At 40.2% G+C, this 17090-nt stretch overlaps 1 protein-coding gene across 8 annotated transcripts in view; it reads right to left on the reverse strand.

Annotated features, from left to right (window-relative positions):
* Nucleotides 1–17090, reverse strand: part of GNB1 (G protein subunit beta 1) — a 68413-nt gene extending 51323 nt beyond the window's left edge. For 3 of the 8 annotated variants that reach the window (XM_081923808.1, XM_081923805.1, XM_081923806.1), the window contains exon 1: nt 16839–17090. The gene's annotated coding sequence lies outside the window, so the exon portion shown is untranslated. Of the gene's footprint in view, nt 1–15059; nt 15265–16838 lie in introns of those variants that run through there. The other 5 variants (XM_081923804.1, XM_081923803.1, XM_081923807.1 and 2 more) reach the window with 4 other exon arrangements.

Below are 17090 nucleotides of genomic sequence, written 5' to 3' on the forward strand. Positions count from 1 at the left end.
AATGTTCTCAAATGAACGAGAGGTATCTTTACGGGGCAAAAATGATGTGACAAATACAGCTGCCCATGTAAAAATGCAATATTCAAAAAGTTAGAGAAATTCGCCTCCCCTCCTTTCAACCAAAACACAAATTAGAAAAGTAACAAAGACTTTGCAGCTTGTCGTCTCACATTTGGCAAACTGTGTAAGTCACTTCCTGTTTAGAGCAGGCATTTCCAACTGCTTGCTTTCCTGTGATGCAGAAAGCCTTTGTGTATTTTATACACACACACACACACACACACTCTTAAGATGGCTCTAATCACCTAGGAAATGATGTTTAAAAATCATTGGCTTATTGCGCTCTGAAAAAGTTAAAGTGTTTTTGTGTTCATTCATATATATACTTGAAAGGTTTCTAGGTGAATCAATATTTTGATTAGGAATGACTGAATGATTTAGTAGTGCAGTAAAGCCACCACAAAATTAGGATTGCACCGCTGAAAGGCAAGATAAGGGGCGGGGGCCTCCAAGTGCAAGAAATGTAGCTTATTATAAGTGTAATGCAGTTCAGAAAATTCCTTCTTCAAGTCCAATGTACAGCATACATAGGATAAGGGCTAATAACATGAAATATAAGAAAATATAGTGTGTTCTCATAAATGTATATTAAAACTATAAAATGATGCGTTTATGGTAAAGTTTTACTATGAAAAGATTTAAATGTAATTACATGATATATTAATAAAATAACAAGCAGAATATAAAAGGGCTCCTAAATGAACAAGAACCGACACTCCCTAAAATTATTTGAAACCCACAAAATCTGATTGGTCAGACTCAAAATATAACCTAAATAAAACTATACCAAAGCAGAAATTTTATGATTAGCAGTGTGCAACCAAATAAAGTAAGTGAATTGTTTTTAACAATTCTCACATAAAAGGTATATATATTGCAGTAAGTTCTGTCACAAGAAGCAGCCAAACTGCAACTTTTAATGTCCACTTGAACAGACTCTATGCAGGGAACTGTTACTAATAAAGCAGAATTCTAAAGAAAATATATTTTGCCAGGTACAATGCCTGTGGAATCACAATAGAATTTTCACCCCTTTGCTGGAATAAAAGTTCCTCGACCTAAATAAATAGGTAAAGGTAAAAGTACCCCTAACCATTAGGTCCAGTCGTGGCCGACTCTGAGGTTGTGGAGCTTATCTCGCTTTATTGGCCGAGGAAGGTGGCGTACAGCTTCCGGGTCATGTGGCCAGCATAACTAAGCCGCTTCTGGTGAACCAAAGCAGCGAATGGAAATGCCATTTACCTTCCCACCAGAGCAGTACCCATTTATCTACTTGCACTTTGATGTGCTAAAATACTACAGTTTGGGAGTGCTCTAGGATTTGGCACTGACTGGGGAAGCCCAGGTAACATCAGTGGCTAGGAGTAGGTTTTATCACTTTTGGCTGGTATGTTAAATGCAGCCAAATACACAACTGTAATGTACTCTGTGGGACTAGTTAATGACTGTCTTGAAACTTCAGGAGGTTCAAAATGCACTACAAAAGTCCTGACGGGTATATGGCAGTCCACTGTAATATACCAGCTACACTGGATACCAGTGCTCAAATTAAGCTGCTGGTGTGAACCTTAAAGCCCTAATGATTTGGGACTGAACTACCAGATGACTGCCTACATCTGTACCATCCTTTTCATGCAGTGAGATCTGCATCAGATGTATTCTTGGTGTATCCACATCCAACTTCTCTGAGGTGGATGACCACATCTTTAGATCTCCCTCCAGTAGAGATATAGTGTGTAGGTACATGTCAGGCTTTTCTGAAGGTCTTAGACATTTTAGTTGATTGGCTTTCCGCAGGTAACATTTTGTCCCAGTCACCAGATGAGTGATGGTACACTGTTACACTACTGCAGTTCTGAGTGTTTAATTCTTGTGAATCTGTCTTATTCTTGGTTTTCCTAATAATGGATTTTAAAAATACTTTTACTTTTTATTGCTGTAAGTGTCTTTTATGGGCTTTGCTTGGAAAAGCAATATTTTTAAGAATACCTATAACAATAAAATCTATTTGTCTACAGTGATGGCATTAGAACCAAGTACTGGTCAGTGTGTGCAAAACCCTGCTTGCTTCCTTACATAGCAGAGCTAACAATATCATCCTGGTCCAACCGATTCGTACTGTTCTAGTCAGTCTGCACCACAAAATCACAGGTTAACATGCTTAACATGTGCAAGTGAGGGGGTGTTCTATATAGCTTTCTCCATATACAAGGATAACCATTGTGGTTCTTTCCTAAGGCAGGGGTAGGGGAACCTGCGGCCCTCCAGGTGCTGCTGGACTATACAGTCATTCCTATGGACTGGCTCAAGCAGATGGAAATTAAAGAGTCCAACAGCATAAAGGGTCACAGGCTCACCACACCTACTCTAAAGGTTCAGAGCTACTTAAAACTCAAGGAAATCCTCACACAGAACTTAAGAATCCTACCTTATACTTAAATACAGGCCAAAGTAACACAGCACTTTTTAAGATGTTTGTATGTATCTTTTCTCTGTTCCTTATCTCTTCCAAGTAACCAGGCTAATGACATTTCTTCTTTGGTTAACAACTTGAAATACATTAATGCACCAATATTCCAACAGGTCGACTTTTAGCAGGGCTAACATTGAACACAACCCAACATCTGGCTCTTCCCTCACCCCCTACTAACGGAGATGGAAACAACCATTTCCTGATTTAAACTAAACTTTTTCCCAGTGCTCAGTTGCGAAGACCTGCTGCCTCTCCAATTCCTGGGAGCTGGAGAGGCAATGGATCTTCTAGGCCAGCTCAGCAATTATCACCCTTGTACCACTATTCCCATTTCTAGTTGGGACCAACCAGTGTTCTAAATTCGCCAGGGGTCAGGTGTGTTTTGCTACTGGTATGGGTCCAATTGCGACTACGTGGAGATTTCTGGGTGCCAGGTTGGCAATCACAGTTTAAAAACATCTGCCTAGTCAAGTCACCCCAAACAAGAAATCTCATAATGCTTCTATGAAAAGCTAGTAACTTCTCTTATTTCTGACTGCTGCATTTGGGGCAACTATATTTTGACTGGCGTTCCATCACTGTAATATACTACATAATATGTAATTCTTCCCTAACTGGCATCCATGAATTCTTGGAACAGAAAGCAGCCTTCAAATTTTGATCCAAAGCACAATGCTAAATGCTCCTATTACAGACACTGCACTATGCTCCTAGACCTACATCTTCACTACGATTCCAAGAAACCCTGTTACTAAAGGTTCATCTTCTAGCACAAAGATCTCTCTACTAGACAGAACCATTATATGCAATCATCATTTCAGAAGTGTTTATTATCAGGGATGAGGGAATCTTTTTACTGTTAAGGGCTGCATTCCCTTGATAGTAATCTGTCGCAGGCTGCATGTCTGCAGTTAGGGGAGACAGAGCAACACCACCACAAGATAATCATTACTCTCCACCTGCCCCCCACCTCTCTTGTATAATATGAAGGAATTGCTGACTATAGGGAGGTTGATAAAGTTGCAAAGCATCTAGATATGCAATGCACTGCCTAGTACGGCATTTTCTCCTGCATTAGCTACTTGAGGCTGGGTGAAATCCTAGTGCTAGATATTATTGCCTTTCAGAACTCAAAGAGTTCCATGCTCAAGAGACTGACTGACTTCTCATTACAGGCTCACACTCACTTGGGCTACACAAATCCTGAGTAGATGTCATGCATCTTTCGGAAGCAAATGTTCAAAACAAGATTACAACATTGGGTTAAGTGCAATTCAGACAGGTACAAAACTGAAAGAGAGCAATTTGGTTATTAATGTAAAATTACTTGTGTGTCCTAAGGTGAACAGAGTTTCTAATTTCAATACATTTGTATTAAACATAAAACTGTATCCTACTAAACACTCCAGCTAGTGTTTGACAATCACCAATTATGGCTCATGCTTCATTTTGTCAGTTACCTAAGAAAGGTAAAATTCCTATTCCACTCTGTTTGCCGCAGGATACTACATCATAGACCAAACCTATTGTTTCTGCCAAAAGCAAGGTTACAGAACCATGCATTTGTCAAACTCTACCCATCTTCATGAGTCAGTGGTGCCATCCTTGATACTGCAGTTTTGCAGCTGCTGGATTCCTGTATAGCTTTTAAGCCTGTTGGGCTCCTTTGGGCTCCCACCCCTGCCAGCCATTTCTTTCTTGTAGGATCTCAACCAAGCATCAGTATGTATGCAGTGTTAGAAACACAGACATATAAGCTAGATACCGAATGGCTCCTTAAACCAGTCACCAAACGGTCGCCAAAATTGAATGCCTAGTTGCCATTTTGGGGCAAGGCGGCTTGAAAGTCATATTTTTCAATACAACTTTTTGGTTCCTGAAATTCATTCTGATTGTGCAGATAAAATACAATGGATAGAATTCTACAGGATGTGTTGCTAGTGTGTGAAAACAGTCAAGATCCAACGATCTCCAGACATACACCTCCAGGTGGTGGAGACGTCAGATGCCATCCTAGCACATGGGCATCTTCAAGTGGTTGCAAGTGGCCAACAGTAAGTTGCAAAATGTGCCTGGCGAATTTCAAACACTGTATTTGTAGACTTGCTTATTTGTTAAGAGAATTTGTGTAAATCAAGGGAAGTTGAAACTTATGATCAAACTGAAATCTTTGAAGCAATAGTGTGTATTAAATTTAGAGAGCTACTATACTCCTTTCCAAAAAGATATAGTTGTGACAGCAACAAACTTAAAATATTGGTTAATATGTGCTAGGATTTAGACTTTTTCATAAAACTTAAAACAAGGCAGTGGCATCCAAATTAAAAGTGTTTAAATAAGAACACCAATTGCCACCTCATGCAGAACTGCTGTCATTAGTTCAAGTGATTTGTGAAAGTAACAGCTAAGTCTGTTGTTGAAAGGTGGGAGTTAACACAACCTACCAAGTTTTCAAAAGCAACTAGGACAAGCTAGAAACGATAAGATTTAAACATACTGATTGGTCAGGCTATGTGCCAGCCATAATAAACATAGGACTTAGTAACCTGCACATAAAACCTAGGACTGCATGATTACCTATAAACATTAAACAAATGGCTGATCTTTGATCAAGCACCTCTGGTCAGCAGTTATCAATTCGTATCTCTTCATCATGCCATCATTAAAACAATTGTCTTCAATTGGCCAGATTCAAGACTCACCTCTAAGCCCCAACTGCAACAAGGAGCCGACACTTAAAATTATTTTAATGTATCAGTATTTAATAACAATCCAGTATTATATAGTCGTACCTTGGTTGTCAAACGTCTTGGTACTTGGACGTTTTGGCTCCCGAACGCCGCAAACCCGGAAGTGGGTGTTCGAGTTTGCAAACGGTTTTTGGAAGCCGAACGTCCAACACACCTTCCGATTGAGTGCAGGAAGCTCCTGCAGCCAATCAGAAGCAGCGCCTTGGTTTTTGAACTGTTCCGGGAGTCAAACTGACTCCTGGAACGGATTAAGTTTGACAACCAATGGTAGGGTTTACTTCTTAGCCTTTTCTTCTCCCAAAAAATGTACTGCAAGGCAGCAGAGATTTAGCATCAGAGAGGAAACATTCCCAAGCTAATGATCCCCATCTTCCCCTTACTTTCCTCTACAGGACCTGCAGAAATCGCCTTCTTTACTGTTGGGCCCAGTACTGGTCTCATCCACTCAATCTGCTGCAGCCTGTCTTTGAATGAAGGGGAAGTTGTAATTCACTGAGGGTTTGAGAGCCATCGGCTACTCTCCAGAGTGGAATCTCTAAGACGGTTGGATGGCACCTTGTACACCTCCTTCTGGCAACTCCTACAGTCAAGCTGGTGCCAAACATATTGTTCTGCTTTCATTTGGTGAGACCGAGCCGGGGTGTGTGTGTCTAGTTGTCTGGGCAGCCCAGGACCTCCATACATGCCCTTGGGAGGTCACTTCAGTACGCCTAACACTGCAGTTAGACTTCACCCCTGGAGGCACACTCCATTGTCTCTCAAGACTGATGGATGCCAACAACAACAATATACAGATGTGAGGGGCTAAGGAAGATGGTTGCTTAACTGAAGCCACTTACTGAAGTCAAGTATCACCTCATCAATGAACAGGTATATTTTCAGCTCACACTCTTACCAATTACATTACTTGCAAAACCTTGAGAGCTGCATACAGGAAGAGAACTTGTCATCCTCTCACAGAACAAGCTATCACCTGATAAAATTTTGCAGATCAACTTAGCAAATCAAAACACAGTACTGAGTCCAGTCCAAAAGTATACAAACGCTACTTGCACTTGAACGTGCTTTTGAACAGCTAGGTGGGCAAGAGATTTATAGAGCACTAACCATCCTGACAGAGTATACTTTTCCATGAACTTTAAACATGTGCTTTTTATGCTCAAGGAGATGCAGCAAAATATGCCATTGCAATATTCTATTCACATGCAAATAGCTCAGTAAAATAAGGTCAGAATTTTATATCAAATCATTAATATAATGAAACTTGTGAAGAGGTGTGTTTGGAATGGAGCCATTGCAGGTTGAGGTTTATGTTAAAAGTCTTAAATAAAAACAGCTCTCACTACTGGTATCCCTCATATATATGAAGTTCTTCTTAGTCTGCTTTTAAAACACTATGCAGCAAACATTTGGATCTGCTATAATATTAAGACAAAAGGCATGGCTCAGTGCAGTAGAACACATACAAAAAGTATCACAATCAGCCCCTGGCATCTTCCGATAGCGCTGGGAAAGATTCCTGTCTGAAAGATGTTTGACTACTGCCAGTCAAAGTAGACAATACTGAGCTAGATGGATTAATGTTTTGACTCTGTATATATCAGCTTCCTAGGTTTCTAAAACACAACATTACATTTATCACCTCCCAGTCCCCCCAACTTTTCAATAAAGTAAGGCCTCAAATGACATTCAGGAAATCGCACCTAAAGCCAAAACACATGGGTTTCATTGGCAGGTGAAATTGCCAAAGTCATTTTTCATGGAACACCACCCCCATTCCAATATTTTTTTAAAAAAATAAATAAATCCCCACACACATAAAGCTGAATGCACACAAGTTAAATGTGTGTACGTTGTGGGCCTAGTGTAATGGCAAACAATAAGACGAAAGGTGTACTTGGGGGAAGGGCTGTAAAAGAAAGATCAGTTAATTTTAGCATTCCCACAGGGACAAAAACACAAGTAATTCCAGGAATGCGTTGAAAATTACTTCTGGCCATTTAAATGAGCCTTTGAAGCAGCTAACTTGTAATTAGAAGACAAAGTTAAAATTCTACTACACAAAAGCTCACATCCCTTACCATTCCCTTATGTGTCAACATTCTAAATGACCTTTCTCTTCTGCAAGTATCTTTTATACTTCAAAAAGATAGTGAAAGAATCATGGAAAGCTTATGTAGCAGATTTTCATAAATTTTGGCAATTCTACTCAAATTAGCAGTCATGGCAAAATACAGGTTTTAAGTCACCTAAGAAGTCTTATACATTTCACCTCTCACTAATGTGCTCCTAATTTAATAAGAAAACCTAAGCAACAAACCTATACACTACACTGTTATTTCATTAGGGTATACATAAAGCTCAGTACACTTTTTATTGTTTAAAATAGGGAGTATCAAAGTTTGCCACAAAAGACTCCTCAATTTCAACAGCCAGAAGTGTTGAACCTACTCACATATTCAGAAATACCACTCTGAACACAAAATTAGATTTTGGAAGGTATCACTCTCTGGCTTCTTGACAGGCAGCTTAACAGCTCTTGCCCAACTTTAAGCTGCACCTGAGAGATGCCTTTGTCCTCAAAAAAGAAAGACTCCTAAAAAACTGAACTACTGAATTAAAAAGTGACAACCTGCTTGTATATAATAGGAGAGTGGGGCTAAGGCATATCCTCATCAGCAAAATCAGAATTTTGCCACAGATCACTATGTTTATAACACCATCAATCAACATTCTTAAAAAAACAAGAGCTTGCATTTAGATCTTAATGCTGTGGAAAATGCATATACCACTCTTTCAAGGTCCTACCAAACTACAACCTGTGAAGTAAATCATGCCTTCTAGAGTCCTGAAAACTCACACTTAGATGAACCACAGCTTTAGAGTTGTTAAGATAGAGAATCCTTTCCTGTTCTTTGATGAAAAGATATGAAACAGTCTTTTAATGCATCTCACTTGTAAGAGAACATATCAGCATAACTCATTTTTAAAGATGTAAGAGATGAGTATCAGTTGAAGTTTTACATATGAATTATAACAATTCATGGGTGTGATCTTTGATAAAGGTTACCTCTTCCACTTGCCTCAGGTTAGCCTATTTTTCTTACTTGCAAGTATATACAACAAGAAGCAATAGGACTGAAGCAGAAAATTTGTAGTGAATTTATTTCTTCCCACACCCTTTCCCATTAATATATCAGCACTACATACACAGCATTTTCCCAAATACTTATAAGATAATTTAAAAAGATGGTGCCAATTGGCAATTTTTATTGCTATGTGGCAGGAAGGTGAGAGTGAGGTAAATATAAATATAACACATATTTTCAAAGTTAAACTATAGTAAAATCCATATGGTAAACAGTACTCACAGAAACGAAATACAGATAAACACACAAAAGGTTCTCAGAAAGATAAAAGTATTTCCTTAATTTCTAAATGCCATAGTTGTGCAAGTGATAAATATAAAGTGTGCATGTATATGCAAATATGTGTGTGTGCCCCCTTCACCATCTGCGCATTTGATAATATATCTTCCTGATATAATAAAATTAAGTCAGCCTTAAAGATGGCAAAGAACACTCTGGTGTGGAAACAGACTAAAGATGCAACTAAATGACATTAAGACCTTCCCATTTTTAAAAAATGGTGAATGCAGCTGTGCAAGCAGAGAGGAATTTGTACTGGACCATGGTGCAGGAAGAGGAGCTTTAACCCTTCCCTCCCTTTTCCTAGTTAAAATCTACCTCCCAAAACTGCTTTTTGCCCAAGACAGCAAAGCGTATACCACACGGCAAATGAAAGTGGAGCAAGGGGGAGTGTCAACCAGAAAAATTGTGGGTGGGATTAACTCCTATTCCTCAGTCCCTCAGTCTCAATATGAATGACTCCCACTGCTATATTTTAAAAAACAAATACAAAGCAAAACAAAACAAAACAAAACATGGAAGTAATGGATACAAACATTTTCCAAAGTATCCAAATTTTAAAATGCAGGCATCTAAACACACAACTCCTCTGAAACATCTGTAATATTTATTTAAGAGATGCATTATTTCTCATCGGTTCTGTAGGATTCTGCTCCAACATTTAATAAAGTTTGGAAACTGCTTTTGGTTTTTACAATCAAACAATATATGAATTTTATTAATTTATTAAATAAATAAACAAATAAACACTGCTGAGAGGAGACCATCTTCTTACTGAATCAGTACCTCTCAACCAAACACACTATCAGATTCTCTACCTCTTTTACCCCTGACATTCTCCTTCACTCTACATATACTCATCTGGTATCAGCTCCCTTTTGTCATCCATGGCATTTATCATACTACTCCTTATGACTGGAATAGCTTCCCGCTCTTTATCATCAATGCCTGTAAATTTTACCTTACAATGCACATTTTCTGAACAAAACCTTTCATAAACCATCAGAGCCTGAACTTATTCTGCAGTGTCAGAAACCTCCCTCCTCCTGCCCTTTGTCGTCATCTTAGTTCTGCCTTTGCCTAGAAGCCTTCTGGGAAGTGACCCTGTCACTTGCATTTGCAATGACTGCCATTCTAGGCTTCAAATATAATTGACTATTTGGTTTAAAAGTAACCAGTCTTTAGCCATTTCACAATGACCAATTATCCTAGAAACTCTCCTCTTCCTATTATGCCTGCTGAGGGCAAGGGGAAAGAAGATGACAGCAATAAGGATTTTTCTTCGGTGCCAAATCTGCCATCTACACAAAATTATTCATTCCCTTCTTTCTTCTGTCAAGCTCATGTTAATGGCAGTCTCAAAAAATACGGAATGCCATATGGCTACATCTGGATATTAAAATTGAGAATATCAATTACCAATCCACTAATGCAAAGCCAAAATCCACGGACAGTAAGAATTTAATCCAATCCAGGGACTGAAACTTGAGCCAATTGCAGGAAGCAAAATACAGGAAGCAAAAGCTACATTCATTTTTAGCAGAAGTGTGATTATTCCACTGAAAGTCCTCAGATAATAGTAAAATATGTTTTATTCAGTCATACACTTTAATTAGTACAGAGAAAAGTGACAAAAAACACGAGCAGTTACAGATTTCATGTAGTGACATTATTAATGAAACCAGTTGGATTATATCAGCATTATGTGAGGTTGTAGAATCAACTCCATAATACAGTGAGGAGTAAAAGTATTTGATCCCCTGCTAAATTTGCCCGTTTGCCCTCTGACGAAGAAATGACCAGTCCATAATTTTAATGGTAGGTTTATTGTAGCTGTGAGAGACAGAATAACAACAGGAAAACCCCCAGAAACCCAGAAGACAAGTCAGAGATTGATGTGCATTCTAATAAGTGAAATAAGTATTTGATCCCCTATCAACCAACCAGACATCAGGTTACCTGGTACCTTCACTGTATGTAAGGAGCTGAGATTAGAGACACCTGCTGTAAGGGAGAGGTCTTACCTGTAATCCCAGCTCTTTACAGTACCTGTACAAAAGACACCTGTCAACAGAAGCAATCAATTCAGCAGATTCCAAAGTAGCCACCATGACCAAGATCAAAGAGCTGTCCAAGGATGTCAGGGACAAGATTGTTGACCTGTACAAGGCTGAACTGGGCTACAAGACTATTGCCAAGCAGCTTGGTGAGAAGGTGACAACAGCTGGTGCAATAATTCGCAAATGGAAGAAACACAAAATAACTGTCAACCTCCCTCGGTCTGGGGCTCCATGCAAGATCTCATCTCGTGGAGTTGCAGTGATCATGAGAACAGTGATGAAGCAGCCCAGAACTACACGGGGGGAGCCTGTCAATGATCTCAGGGCAGCTGGGACCATAGTCACCATGAAAACAGTTGGTAACACACTACGCCGTGAAGGACTGAGATCATGCAGAGCCCGCAAGGTCCCCTTGCTCAAGACAGCACATGTACAGGCCCATCTGCAGTTTGCCAATGCACATCTGAATGACCCAGAGGAGAAGTGGATGAAAGTGTTGTGGTCAGATGAGACCAAAATCAAGCTCTTTGGCATCAACTCAACTCGCCGTGTTTGGAGGAGAAATGCTGTCTACGACCCCAAGAACACCATCCCCACCATCAAACATGGAGGGGGACATATTATGCTTTGGGGGTGTTTTTCTGCTAAGGGAACAAGAAACCTTCACTGCATCGAAGGGACGATGGACAGGCCGATGTATTGTCAAATCTTGGGTGAGCACATCCTTCCCTCAGCCAGGGCATTGAAAATGGGTTGAGGATGGGTACTCCAGCATGACAATGACCCAAAACACATGGCCAAGGCAACAAAGGAGTGGCTCAAGAAAAAGCACATTAAAGTCCTGGAGTGGCCAAGCCAGTCTCCAAACCTTAATCCCATTGAAAATCTGTGGAGGGAGCTGAAGGTTTGAGTAGCTACACATCAGCCTCGAAATCTTACTGACTTGGAGAGGATCTGCAAAGGAGTGGGACAAAATACCTCCTGAGATGTGTGCAAACCTGGTGGCCATCTACAAGAAACGTCTGACCTCTGCAATTGCCAACAAAGGTTTTGCCACCAAGTACCAAGTCATCTTTTGCAAAGGGATCAAATACTTATTTCACTCATTATAATGCACATCAATCTCTGACTGACTGGGTTTCTGGGGGTTTTCCTGTTGTTATTCTGTCTCACACAGCTACAATAAACCTACCATTAAAATTATGGATTGGTCATTTCTTCGTCAGAGGGCAAACGGGCAAAGTTAGCAGGGGATCAAATATTTTCTCCCCTCACTGTATGTAGTGCACATTTTAAAATTCATTTCTAGATCATAGACTAGACACAAGCTTCACCTGAAGAAAAAGTGCTTTGACTCCAAACTGTGGTTGAGAAATCACAGCAATGCCTCCTAGAACAGTTAGTGGCTCTTTTGATGACCTAACTTTACTTCCTGGCACTTCGAGAAACTTATTGCACACAAAATGCAAGCTATGTGCAGGGCTGATTTGCAGAAAGGATGACCTAAAAGCCGAAACAGTAATGTGTGTTCCTTTTAATCAATCTGCTCAAAACATACAACATTTATTTGCTGGCTACATAACCACTATTATGACCGGTTACCATGCTTAGCTGTTACAGATACAATGGAAATTGACATCCTTATACTAAAGCCTTGTTTGTTGTTAGTTTTCATCTGAAAAAGAGGCCAAGCAGCCTCTAACTTATGCTTTTAATTTAGTTTAATAGAACATATTTCAGACTTCCTCATCTATCCCGCCACTACCACACGTAATGCCTAGGTATTGTAACATCAACCAGTGTCCCCATACAATAATATGGTTAACTTCCAAGTTCAAACTTTTCCAGGTAAGTGGATGAGTTTCTCAATGCCAGACACATAAAGTATCACGACAGAATGCCTACTGCCACATTGACCTAACAGCTGCAATGAACAAATAGGGAAAAACCCTAGTGAACACAGGCCCTTAGGTAATTTTAACACCTGCTCATAGAGAAAAGGGCAAAAAAAGGAAAATATAAAACATGATCAAAATTCCAGTGGTGTGCACATGAAAATACAATAATGACAAGTAACTGTCAATCAATATATTGTGCATTTATCCAAATATCTATTCTTTATGTGGACCTCAACTACAATGTACAGTACTAAAGCAGAAACACAAAACAGACCCAACCCCCCAGAAAAACAAACCCGATGCCAAATGCAAAGAACACTGTTATGAGCTAACAATTAGAACCCATAATAAAGAGTATGGGGTTACTATTAAACTCAAAATATACTATGCATTTTACTAATTGCAAGATATGTGTACTAAATAAATAAATGTCATCTAGTCTGCCCTGGTGAGCTTTCAGATGTAAGATAACTAACTAATAAAATTTGATAGTATTATCAAACTAATAAAATTTGATAGTATTATTTTAAAGCTATTAACAATAATTTGATGCCATCCAAATAGTGTAATTTCAAGTGTTTCTGCAAATGCAGGTACAATTCCAAACATACAGACTGTAAAATATGTTCTGCTCACTTCTAAATTAATCTGCTTTGGGTCAGTTAGAAGTCTGCAGTACTGTACTTTAACCCAGCTGGAATGTGAATTAAAATTAGCTATTTTTTTTTAATAAAAAATGTTACCAACTTTTAAAATCTCATTCAATTGTACAAGCTACTCCAGTAAGCACTTAAAATATGTAAAAACCTGTATAAAAAATATAAAAGACCAGGGAAAATGTTCTACTAATCAAGCAAGCTTCTGCTTCATGCCACTTTTTATTTATATATATTTCACTGAAGAATTTCAGGTCAAATACTGTTGCAGAAGCTGTCATATTTTTGGCAAAGGAGCAGAACTGCATTTCCTTTCCATCACAAAGAGGTCACATGTGATCACACTGACAGATTACACAGTTCTACAAATAATGCTTGTATAAGATTTATGTAAGCCCTGCTGTAGAAGAAAATTGGTGGCAACATTCTAGGGGGGGAAAGAGTTTAAAACTCTTATGAGGAGGCTTTGAGAAGTTAAAAATGATCCCATCACTATATCCCGTGTATTTATGCCACGATGTAAAAATTTCAATAAAACTATTTACTCCACCCACCCGGCTTTATTTGGAGACTGAAAAGCATCAAAAGATTAAAAACCTAGAACATCTGCCAATCCTCTAGCCCCAACAAAACAAATCTGTTAATTAAAAAAAAAAAGCTTATCAAAGTCAGAAAAGGAATTTAAACATGATTTGGATTGGTGAAGCTGTGTTTAGTTGAAAACGAAGAGTTGCCTTCCTGCAAACGCCATCTTGTTGCAGTTACCGGGCCCAGCACAAAAAGATCCATTCATTCCCCGAAAAAAATGGGGGGGGGGGAGAGAACAAGCACACCCTCCATAATCTGCAACCACTGAAACAATTGACCTATTCAATCCCCTCTTCCCAAAATTACAAGAGAGAGAATGCTTAATATCTAATATTAATTAAGATCTCATCTTCATCTCATTTTCTAACATGCATTTCACAAACCCAGCAGAAGCGGTTTGTCTTTATTTACAAGCCTGTGCTTAGAAGGAAAGCCTCAAAATGTGCAACAAACCTCTCCTCAGACTATGTACATAAATGGCGACAGCAGCCTCCTTTCAATTTTTGGTATTATTCTTTCACCACATCCAAATCCACATGGATAGGTGGTGTGAGAAGCAGCTTTCCCCATTTCCAAGCTTTCATTTTTTTTAAGGAAACAGCATTTGCCTTGTTTAAAGTGGCTAATATATATATATATATATATTGCATAAAATGTGTTCGAATAAGTGGTTTTCCTAAAGCAATCATGACAAAAATCACATTGGTTAAATTTTTAGTTCTTCATCACAGTGACAAATTGATAACCTCTACATCATTCTAATATTCTTCTTGACACATTATTTAAAAAATAAAATAAAATCCTTCCTTATCCTCTGGATTAATTCATTATTTAAAGTCACACAATAGTCTCCATAAGCATTTCCCTCATGTGGTTTTAAAAATTCACCTAGTTATTTAAAAAAAAAACTTTTACTACAAAAGCAATTTTCCTTAAATTGCTTTAAAAAATAAATAAATCATATTTGCGTGCTCCCTGGTTCTCAAGCAGCCAACGTCTATCCTGAGCAGACATTAATGGCAAAATTATACAACACCTATTAAAGCAGAAAAGCAACTAAAAAAATACAGCAGCTAAATCTCTCTGCTCTGACAGTGAAAGTAGAAGCATTTCTTATTCTCTCCCCGCCTCCAAACCATTTCCTACCGTAGGAAGAAGAAAACCACCAAGATTCCATTTTCTTAGCCTTCTCCTTGGCCAGGGGTTGCCTAAAGCAATCTCACCGTGTTTTCCTCTCCTCCACCCAATCAATTTTCCACCATTACAGTACCAGCCACACACAAACAGCACTCTCTTGATATTTTCTCCCAAGCATCCTCTGTGGACTTGCTTGCCTCCTTCCCCTCCCCCCACCTCTAGCCTCAACGCATGCAGAAAAGAATCAGTTCTTCAACACCCCCCCATACACACACACACACACCCTTTTCCTATCTCTGGCCAGCAGCTACAGAAAAACACTCCCCCTCCCTGATGTTCTGAGATGGGTGGGACAGTGATGGAGACAATGAAAGCAAAAAAACCGAAATGGTTATTTCTTGATTTCCTGTGTCAGCAGCCCTAACAAAAAAGGGCAGGGCACATCGCCTAGTCAGGAAGGATGGCATTGTAAGCTGGGGGGAGAGGACAGGATAGAGAAGGGGAGAGAGAAAAAAAGAGAGCGCAAAATGGAGGGGAGTAGATAGGGAAAGGATTTGAAACAGCAAGGGAGAGTATTAAAAAGGGAGGGGAAAGCAGAAGTAGCTGTAATAGGGAAGGGCAGTCTAAAGCAGCTGGGAGGGGGAAATTCTGCGGGGAGAGGTAAAAACAGAGGGGTGAAAGAGAAAGAAGTGGGGCAGAAAGGAGCAAGATTTAAGTCATGAAGTAGGAAGGAGATGAAAGTGTATGAGGTGAAAGGAAAGAGAAAATATGGGGGAAATTGATCAGTACAGTACTCAAATTTCAAGGAGGGGCAACCTCCCTCCCTCTTAGTTTTTGCATTGCTCTTTTTAGAAGGCTAGAGAGGGAAGAGAAACATGATTTGGCTAAAACGGGAGGGACCCAGGGCTGGGGATTTTATTAAAGGGTTCCTCCGTCCCCCATAACTGAAACACACTGAAATGTTTTTTCTTTTTTTGCCAACAATTTGTTTTTTTAGAAAAAGAGATGATATGGGGGGATAGGTATCTAGACGCGAGAAGTGAGGAGAGAGTATTTTAAGGTGGGGGGAGAGAAAATGATTTAAAAAGGGAGGAGCATGTGAAGGGGCGTAATGGAGGCTTCTGCGGGGGTGGTAGAGGAAGAAAGGGGGTTAGGAGCACCTAAAAAACAGGGCCGTAGGGAGAGAAACAGGATTGGCTGATGTTGAGAGTTTAGAAAATACTGATTAAAAGACAAGCGTTTAAGGTGACTTAACAAGGGCCTGGAGAGATCGTAATGGGGCGGGGGGTTGAATAGGGTCTCCGCGGAGAGACTTGATGGGGCTGCATGCACAAGATCAGTGATTGGGAGGTGGTTGGGGTTTTGTTTTTTTAAGAGGGGATGAATAAGGCCTGATTTTCGGCGTGGGGAAATGAACAAGGTCTCCCGATTTTACAGGATTAACCGAATGAGGCCTGTTTTTTTGCGGGGTGGGTGGGGAGAGTATGAACACGATATGAGATGGGGCCGGGTTCCCCCCCTTCCCGCCCAGGATCGGGTCAGTAAGGCCTGTTTTTCAGGGTGGGGATGTGAACAGGGGCTGTCATGGGGGGTTTTTTAAGAACGAGGCGAACGAGGCCTGTTTTTTCAGGGTGGGGATACGAACTGGGTCCGTAATAAGGACGGCAAGCAGAGCTGTAAAGGGTGGGGTGGGGGAACGTGATTAGGATCCCTGCGAGGGAGATTTCGAAACAACACCCCCCCCTCCAATAATACCACATATTATGCTTTCCTCTCTCTTTCTCTCACCTTCCTCGACGGTCGTTGCTCATCCACGGCCTCCGCCGCCGCCGCCGCCCCCAGCCAATACGCCCTCCTCTCCTCCTTTCTCCCTCCCCGCCGGGCGGGCGACCCCCTCGCAAGACCCCCGCCGAGAGGCGCCGGTTCTCCTCCTCCTTCCTCCTCCTCCCAGTCAATTCAGTCCGTCAGGCCAGCCAGCGGGGCAGGAGGCAGCGTCGAGGGAGGAAGCAGAGAGGAGGAGGAAGAGGAAGAGGAGGAAAC

This window comes from Podarcis melisellensis (genome assembly GCF_964234715.1).
Source record: "Podarcis melisellensis genome assembly, chromosome: 8".
Classification (NCBI taxonomy): domain Eukaryota; kingdom Metazoa; phylum Chordata; class Lepidosauria; order Squamata; family Lacertidae; genus Podarcis; species Podarcis melisellensis.